Source organism: Helicoverpa zea, chromosome 10 (assembly GCF_022581195.2).
Source record: "Helicoverpa zea isolate HzStark_Cry1AcR chromosome 10, ilHelZeax1.1, whole genome shotgun sequence".
NCBI classification, from domain to species: domain Eukaryota; kingdom Metazoa; phylum Arthropoda; class Insecta; order Lepidoptera; family Noctuidae; genus Helicoverpa; species Helicoverpa zea.
The window spans coordinates 7,431,094-7,440,735 of NC_061461.1; positions in this window are offsets into that span (position 1 = coordinate 7,431,094).

A 9,642-nucleotide genomic window follows, 5' to 3' on the forward strand; every position below is an offset into this window, starting at 1 on the left:
TACCAGTCATCTTTTATACTGATTTATGAGCCCCAAAAAAACTATCAGCCGACTAAAAGCTTGCAGGATGTGGGTATTGTAAAAATTTAAGCTACTTGTGTCACTTTTTTTTAAATTCCATTAATTAGAGATGTTTCTTTGGATGAATGGATTTAAATGTAACTTCTAGTTCAATTTTTTAATTATTTTCGCCTCTTTTTTAGAAAATAGCATTGAATTGACGTATTCGATATAGGTTACATAATATATCATACCAATATATCTGTTTTCAAAATAGACTTTCACTAAGCACGATACATTCGTTTGTATCCTTCCTGTTACCAATGTATTGACGTATATAAGTACGTAAAACGCGATATAATGCGATTATGCTCTTTAGATATTAGTTTTGGGTATTAGTTTTTCCTAATAAGATTATATGTGACTTGTATCTAATAATAATACGTACGGTAGGCCGATTTTATTCGTAAACAGTGCCATTGTTGCGACAGCTATTTTCAACCGACTTCACAAAAAGGATTAAATTCTGAATTGGGATGTTTTTGTCACGAGTTAATGAGAGCGGATCCTTCAATCACACTAATATTATAAAAGTAAATTGAAGTTTGAAACATCATAATGTTCGAAATATTAAGACTTTTCTGGAGAAATGAAATTCACTTCTTTTTTTTTCTCTACTTTATTTTAATATTGCATGTCCGACTTGGATAGACTGTTGATCTAATCTATTGTATTTAATAAACACAAATATGTATACAGTTATGCAATAAATGAATCTTTATCTTTATCAATTTTCCAATTATCATTTTCATTTATTCAGGTATACCTCTATAGTTATGACAACTAGAAAAGTGTGCCTGCGTAGTTTAATCGGAATAAGTAAATGAAACTTTTCAAACAGAATAATGAGTAACCTGCCTATAAGCGAACGTCAAAAAAATCAATAATCATAAACGTAAAAGGCGTTCCGTTTTTCCAACGTATGTTTATCTATAAGGGGTTGTTATAGAAACGGCTTATCCTATTGATCCGAAACCTACACTATCGGATAACTATATCGTAGTGTCCAGATTATCATAGATAACTTTCACGCAAAAGTTGAGGGGTGTCTGTAATAATATTATCAGCCGACAGATAAATTGGTTATATCGCATCAATAAGGATAAAACGTCAAAACCAAATAAATAACGTGTATTTCATAAAAAGGAAATGTATATTTCTGGTGTTTTGTACACTATCCGAATTAGATATTATCGTAGCTTTATTTCTTAGTACTAACGGTTGAAAATACAACACTAAACTAGAATCTATTAAAGAATAACCGTCTTACCACAAAAACTTTTTAATGTCAGTTTAAGACTTGTCTAAAAAATTATCATTATTATGACGTTGACATATGGTTCATTTTGCAGCCACAATTTTTTTAGACAAGTGTAAAACAGATGTTAAAGTTTTTGTAGTAAGGCCATTTGTATCAATAAGGCAACAAAGCGTAATATGATGTTTTCCCCGAATTGATATATTTAGACGACAGTTATCATCATCATCATCATCATCTCAGCCATAGGACGTCCACTGCTGAACATAGGCCTCCCCCTTTGATCTCCACAGATACCTGTTGGAAGCGACCTGCATCCAGCGTCAGTTATATTTAAGCCTTATTAAGATAACGATATATTTATCTTAAAGACAACAAATCCAAACGGACTGGTTCTAAGCTGCTAAAAATATCCTGAACTGAAACTTTCCCGTTCATGTAATTAAGGTACTTGGAAGGCAATTGATAAATTATCAATTACAGGGACAACATTGATAAAATTTCGCGATAGAAGATTAGAAAGAGCAAATAATTACATGTCATAATATTTATATTAATACTCAAAAATACCTAGTCATTTATAATAATAAATAAATAATAAATAATTATTAATAGTGACTGTGTTACGAAATTAGGTGACTACCTATATAACATCACTTATGCTACCTTCATGTAGAAAATTATTTATTGAAGTTTTATGAACATAGCTGCATATATCCTACGTACATATTTCATGTAGCTACTTTCAGAAAACTAGCAGTATTCTTATTGACCGTATGACATCATAAAAGTGACATATGCAGACAGGTCGCCGACAAGCCTAAGAACATTAACTAAGTCTAACGAGTTAATTAAGTCAGGTAGGTGTTGACACAACTCGTTTGCGCGATAACCATCTGTGTTATCAACGTAATGTATATTGTATGTGAACTAACTCCACATGTAAACTTACTATAACGATAATTCAAGCTTTCTTTGAATATTTGATGAACACTCGGGAACAATATGCGGGTGCATCTTAATATGAGGAAAGTTTAGAATGTCAGCTAAAAGTTGGAATAGCGCTACTTGAACTATATAATATAATAGAAATATAATAGAAGAGAAACAATAGAATTAAGAAATAAGGAGTTTGTTCAAATTTTCCAGCCGATGATGAATTAAGCGTTACGACCTAAAACAGCAAAATTGTCGCAGATTTTTATTGAAATCCAAAAACATAAATTGTTAACTATGCGAAACCTGCTACCATACATATTTTTTCTATATTACTGAAAAAGCTCATCACTAACGCTGTTTTGAGTTCATGTGAGAAACAAACCTTAATTCAAACAGCAGACTCCGTAAAGGCCAGTGTGTATTCCCGACATACCGTAAAGGAGCGTCTCTAATACATACAAACAAGAGTTAACATTTCGACTTGTTGCTCGACCTCTTTGGGCTTAATTCCGGCGAATGTGAGATTCGTCGGATCGCTATATAATGAGCCACATTTTACGGTCAAACCCTTTGACTGCGGTGACACAACTAGCCGTGGGCTCGTGGAACATTCACGAGGCCCTCACTGCCGCCGTAAAATGGTCAATTAGGTAAAATTAAAAGCGGCGCATTTGCAAATTGGTGTGTTTAAACCACAGCACTGGACTACAATGGCGGCCGTACATAATGGAAACTAAAGCGAAATTATCCTTTTGTATATGAAAAGTCCTTTGAAAAGCAACGTTTTTTATATTTTTTATGTAGAACGCGACGCAACTGCGATTGCGTTGTAGATACAAACCATTGAGGGAAACAATGTCTACGTTGCTGCAGCATTTTTCTATTTTTTTTATACGTCCCGGCATTATATTCTTTATTCAAAATTCAATTGGTTTTAACAACTTTTTTAAAAGCCTTCAAATTGTCAGTTTCGTCATTCAGAAAAAGTCTTTCAAAATTCTTACATTCAGTAAAAGATTAACCAGGCCATGTAAAATCAAGACAACTTGAAGTGTGACTACATAAGGCAACAAATGCTAATTCAAAGGCGTACAGAAATACATAATAATGTACCTAATCTAGGTCTAGACCCTAGCAGCTATATTGAGAATGGCTGAAGCACATAAATATTTTATTTAGCATTGAGAATTTAAGAACGGACGTGTAAGAAATTAAAAATGTTCCAAACCACAAAATGATGACTTAAAATAGACTATTATTAAACCTTGTTTTTTATTTGGATTAACATTTGTAAAACATACAACTTGATAATTAAATAATAAACCTACTTACAAGAAAACCAGCAACTACAAGAAAACGAGCAACTGCATGAAAATCTTTTGCTGAGGAAAATTGAAACTCTGGTGCACTGATGGATCAAATAAACCCACCCCCATTTAAATGTCTTTATAAATTTTGATTATGTATAGCTTATCCTTTTTCCCCCTTGCTACACACGGAATAAATAATGTATTCACGTTATGCTAAGTCGCTTAGGACCTTTCGAAACGTAGACCTAGATATTCTAAGGAACTATCATTACTGTTATGACCATTTTCACCAACAATCTCTTAATCTAAGTGCCACTTAGAATAAGGGCTCTCCCAATTTTGACATAAATAACTATGGATAAGGGATACCTAAACTTTGGTGAAAACGAAATTCTTATTAAGTGTCCCGTAAATGCTCTTAGGGGATCCCTTAATTTAGGTATTTGTTGGTGAAAATAGGCATTAGAATCTAGGAACCAAATTGCCACCGCATTGTATTCAAGCGTGACAGTAAACTATTTCTTTAAAAAAAATATTAATTTTAGATTCCTGAAATGTTTTCCAATAATTTGAAAAGCAATCCATTCATTTTATCCGTACAATAGAATAGCATTAGCTTAGCTATAGTGTACACGGAATCAAGTCATTACGGAGTCTATCGATCTGCTAAAAATACGAGCAACATCGCCCCGCTGAGAAATACAAGACTTTTTAAAACGTGACCTCAAACTATACTAGGATTTTCTTTGCTAAGCCGGTAAGCCGTGGATTTTTGGGGCATTACCTTTTATTGGCCCAGAGCGTACGATGTGCAAGCACCTGAAGCTTGAAGTATTCATAAAGCTGAGGACGTCGAGAACTAGACTAGACTTCGTCCTGTAGGGATTGGCAAAGCGGAAAAGTGTCGATAGAGACTACTCGATATCTGTTTGCATATACTGAAACGTAGTGTGCTAAAATGATGAACGCAAAGTAAACTAAAAAAAACGAGTGGATACTTTCCAGCTATATTAAGAAGAAATATATTTTTACTTTGCAAATAAAAAAAAAAGTATTGTTTTATTTAAATGTATAATTATTGTTTGTATTTGGCAACTCACAACACACTCTTGTGCAAAATGCTTCCTTTAAAAAATTTGTTGAGCTCTCCTTCTGTGGTATAAAATAACCGTGACTATGCAAACATGCTGAAGCATTATTTTCAGAATAGACAAATAAAGAAAATTGGTCTCACGACAAAAAACTTAGACAGGCATTCGTCACATGTTTAAGAGTATGGAGAATTTATATAAAAAACTAATCGATAAAGGTAACAGTGCCCATCCCTATAACACTGACAGTGTTACGACTCGTCACTAGAGGTCGGCGGGTCAGCTGAAACCTGTGGGGGTGTGGGAAAGGGGTGCGGGCGTTGCCATGACAACCGCGCCCTACAACACGCCGCGGCGGCGCCGACCGCGCTCCACACACAAACGTACCTTATTATGTATGTTTTATGTGTTTGTTGGTTGTAACATGGATTGCAACGCTAACACACACACATGCAAACACATACGTACGAATAAATATACGCGCGGGAAATAGAACGCGTTTTAATATTTAAAAACGTGTAAGGACAGACGTACGGCAGTCGGTATTAGCTGTGTATTTACCAAATTATAGGGTATGTACTAAGGCTTCGCTATAGAAACGAAGGTTGAATAACGCGGTGTCCTGCGTGAGCGACGAACGCGACGCGACGCGACGCAACACGACGCGACGTAATGCGACGCGATGCTATACGCGACAAATGTCCTACGTGATTTTGGTAATTACTTCTCAAATCATGGAGAAGTACAGTACAACTTTGCTTGAAAGTTCATATTTAAAGTACAGACAGCAACGTTCTTTGTACTAATAAACGATTTCTATTATTTTTTTGTCCCACAACAATCTTTATTAATAGTTTATGGTGTCGCATCTGGTCGCCCTTAAAACAAGTTCGCGTTACGTCGCGACTCGCCGCAGACTGTCACATAGGCCGCATGTATGGCATGCCGTTGAGTTGATCGCGTTCGTCGCGTTCGCAGCGTCGCGTCGCGTCGCGTTCGTCGCTCACGCAGGACACCGCGTAACAATTCCATGTATACGACAAACATTACATTATTACATACGTAGAATTTCTTACACTAGTACAAGCTGCCCTATTAAATAGATTAAACTAGATCAAGCGCGCTCCAAATTAAATTCACATTTCATATTATTACGAGGTATAATTATTGTAGTTACAATGTTCTACTTCATGTGGAACATGTTGAACTTTCTACAAGAGCTTTTATTACTTGCGTTTGTTGTATAATATTTGCACAAGTCTTATTGTTCGTGATGAAAATGCTATCAACTAGAGAAACCCCATACACCCTGAAGTTTTGTCCGAAAACAACAAAGAACCGTCAATTACAATAATTGTTGCAATTACATACGTTAATTGTATATTCAATTATCTACGGAACCTTCGGTAACTCCTCAGAAGTACACATTCGGTGAAATTACAGAAGCGTTATGTTAGTAATTGATGCTATAAAAGGTAGTTTACCCTGGACGGCCGTTATTATAAGAAATTCTGTGTCGGTAACTGCCACAGAGTAAATGCCTTCTACACGCGCAAGCGGACAACTTATACTGAATTCTTTATGCTGTGGCGTGTTTATTTTACTAATAATTAATAAGATTACGTTTAGTAGTGTGCGCGTGAGTGCGTATGAATTTCATTAAACGGTCTCTCCAATTAGAAGGTGCGTGATTAGGGGGCAGAAATGACTAGTAAGCACTCGAATCTGGGTCGACCAGAATTTATAAAATCTTTAGAATAATCCGGAATAAAAATCACAAAGGGAAAAAATGAGGCACTTGCAATACTTTTCAATTGCTTGAGCCACGAGCCTTGAGAAATTGGGCAAAATGCAATACAAATTAGACAAAGCAATATCAAAAGATAAAATGCCAACTTCCGAAATAAATTAAGTTTAAGAAGTTAGCTACCCTTTTAGCTAGCCTATACCAAAAATTGTTATAATTTTTATTTGACAAATTCGTTATAAAGCTCCAATTCCTTTCAAATAACTGACGTTATTATGGAGTATTTAATCGGTACGTCAGCTACGCAAAACTCGATTAGAACGATACATAGTAAAATTTTAAAAATTTACAAAATCTGACCTGAAACACTGTTGATATTTACTGGCGGGAATTCCGCGAATCTTTGCTGCAGTAAATCGATGATTATTTAGAATTTTGTGCTTCATTACAAACGGTAATTCAAACTGCTAATATACTTAGTAAGTACATACTTTATGTATTGTGAGTAAGCTTTACGTGCAGAAATAGAATACAATTTTAGGGTAAAGTTAGAAGTAGAGGGGTTGATTACAATGTGTTTCCCAACGTTCTAAATATAGAAGGAAATATATAGAGCCACGTCCAGAAATATTTGGCAGGGTATTTTTATCTTCGTTTGAAAGGAGGTCCTATGCTTTTCATTTAGAATACTTTTCTTTTTTTACCATGAAAACTTTACACCGATGATAACATATACATGGATTACTCAAAAGTTAATGACTCTTCACAATGTTTAGGAGGAAAGATATAAATTGGTTATCGGTTAGTTAAAAGCTGCAAAAATAAATTCATTTATAAATATAAATATTTACATTCATTTAGCAGATTCAGCTCAATCTCCATATTTAACAGCCATTACATTCGGCAGTGAAAAATTCAAAAAACTACCAAGAATATACAATAAATTCGATGGCAATTACGACATCAATATAAAATTGGTACTGCATACAAAGAGTCAATCTGCAATCCGATATCGCTAAAATGTTCACACATTTTCGCCTCTATAGTAATAAACAAAGTGAACACATTTCACACATTCAGGGGAAAAATATAGGTAATATATCTAGGACGTGTTTGCGTCTGTATTTGGCTCGTACAGTATAACCTGTGACTGCATGGCCGATTTTCAAACGCCATTTTATCGTATGTCAACGTACGACAGACGGCGCGGCTGCGTGCTACACGCTAAATCTCGAAAATCTGTCATACCGCTCGCGCACGCAACAAAAATAATAACCAATTTTATTTATGAAAATTAACCATTTATTTACTGTAATGTACGGCTGCCCATTTATTATCACGTGACTCATATCTGATGGTACATTATGGAAAAATGCGTCATGAAAGCCTCGTACCTAATAGTTAGGAAAATCTAACCGTTTCTGTATAAAATCGTCACGTTTACTGTACAATTCGGTGAAAGACTTCTATTACTTTTCCAGCTAACAATTTTTGCCCAAACCTTTGCTGGATTTTTAGGAAGCCAATCATCACAGGAACAGGGAATTTCCATGTATTTTAGTAATTACATTACTGTAATAGCTTTAATGGTTCATGTCATTCATTCATGAACGATATTAGATGAGCCTTGCACGTCAATGATGATCATTCAATTAATTATTGCTCGTCCGATGTATAGGTAGTAGTAGGCAGTGAAATCGCGAATTGATTTATAATTCGACCTCAATTCAATAATGGTACAATCGGTTGGTACACAGTGTCAGCGGAAATTGGCCCACGGGTCGGCGCGCGCGCTCCGCAGGAAATGAAATCGCGTCCGACATGCCCGGTGATCTATTGTGCGATGCGCCCGCGCTTGTTGCTCATTGTTCATGCGTTTTCAACCATTTAATATAACAGGATTTTTATAAATTATTTTGTAATTTTGTGTTATTTATTACTGTTTGAAATTGTCATGAATCATTTTAAACAACTTCGTTCTCATTCATATTAAGCCTTTTTGTACTGTACTTTATGAATAGTTTAGGTATCTACAATTCCAATAGCCTATAGGTACAATAGCTAGGGATCAAAAATTTTGATTTGACACCAAAATATTCAAATATCATATGCTCCTCTAGATTTTTCTTAATCTGTGAATATTTTTTAAGCGTTAATATTTCACTACAATTATTAGAAATGCCTTTATAAATTGCCTGATAATTCGGTTAAACCATGTTCTCTTCTTCATGTCATTTCCTCAGCCTCTGTCTCAAAGCAATGTAGTAAAAACTAACAATTTATCCAGTCTAGACCAGACAGTAGAAAACGAAATGGTTTGTGAAATGATTGCTTTACAAATAGATAGAATTGTCGGCGCGTCACGGCAATCTGCGCTCGCGCCGGATTCGAAATCGCAACCGGACAATTAGGACGCTCTTCGATGCGTTACGGACCGTCGACCGCGCCTTCGCTTTTGTACAATTCAAAGTACTCACTTTTTGGTAATCCTTTCAACGCCTCATTGGTCTAGTGAGCTTAAACTTCACGTAACGGGGGCCCTTTATTCGCTCCATAGACTTTTAATTTTGAACAAGTCTACTTCGTAAACTTTTATCAGTCAACGGAACCTTAGCGCTAGAGTTTATTTATCGTACGAGCTACCTATGTTCGATTCTAATACCCTTGTTTGTGAAGTAACTATTGATTAAAGGAGCTATCTATTAAGTTATTATCCTTTTAATTAATTATTCATGCTTAAAAACAAGTTTTTAAGTAAAAAACCGAGAGTAACGCCTGCGGAGGGTAATCGATCAGAAGCAGTTCTTATAACTTCGAACTACCAACTCATCGATTATTCTACAAGGTTGAAGACTCGACTGAAAGACAGCAAAACAGCGTTATATCTTAGTCTCGAATTAAATCAATCATTACCATGAAACTTGCATGGTAAATACAGACACATACTATATACAACGTCTTGCTTGACTAAATATAGCGGAGTTGTATTAAATCATTCACTCACGTTGCTTTTCCAACTAGTGCAGAAAGATACCTACACCACATACATATTTCTTTGTTCTCTAATCGTGAATAGGTAATTTTGTAGTGGTGTAAGCAGAGACCCAAATATTGTAGCCCTCTAAACCGCACCGCGTGAAGATGTTGATACAATAATTGCAAAATTATGTCAGTTTGGGAGTTCCAACGGACCGTGACTTGTAACAACAACCGACCGGTGAAGAAATAACAGTTAAA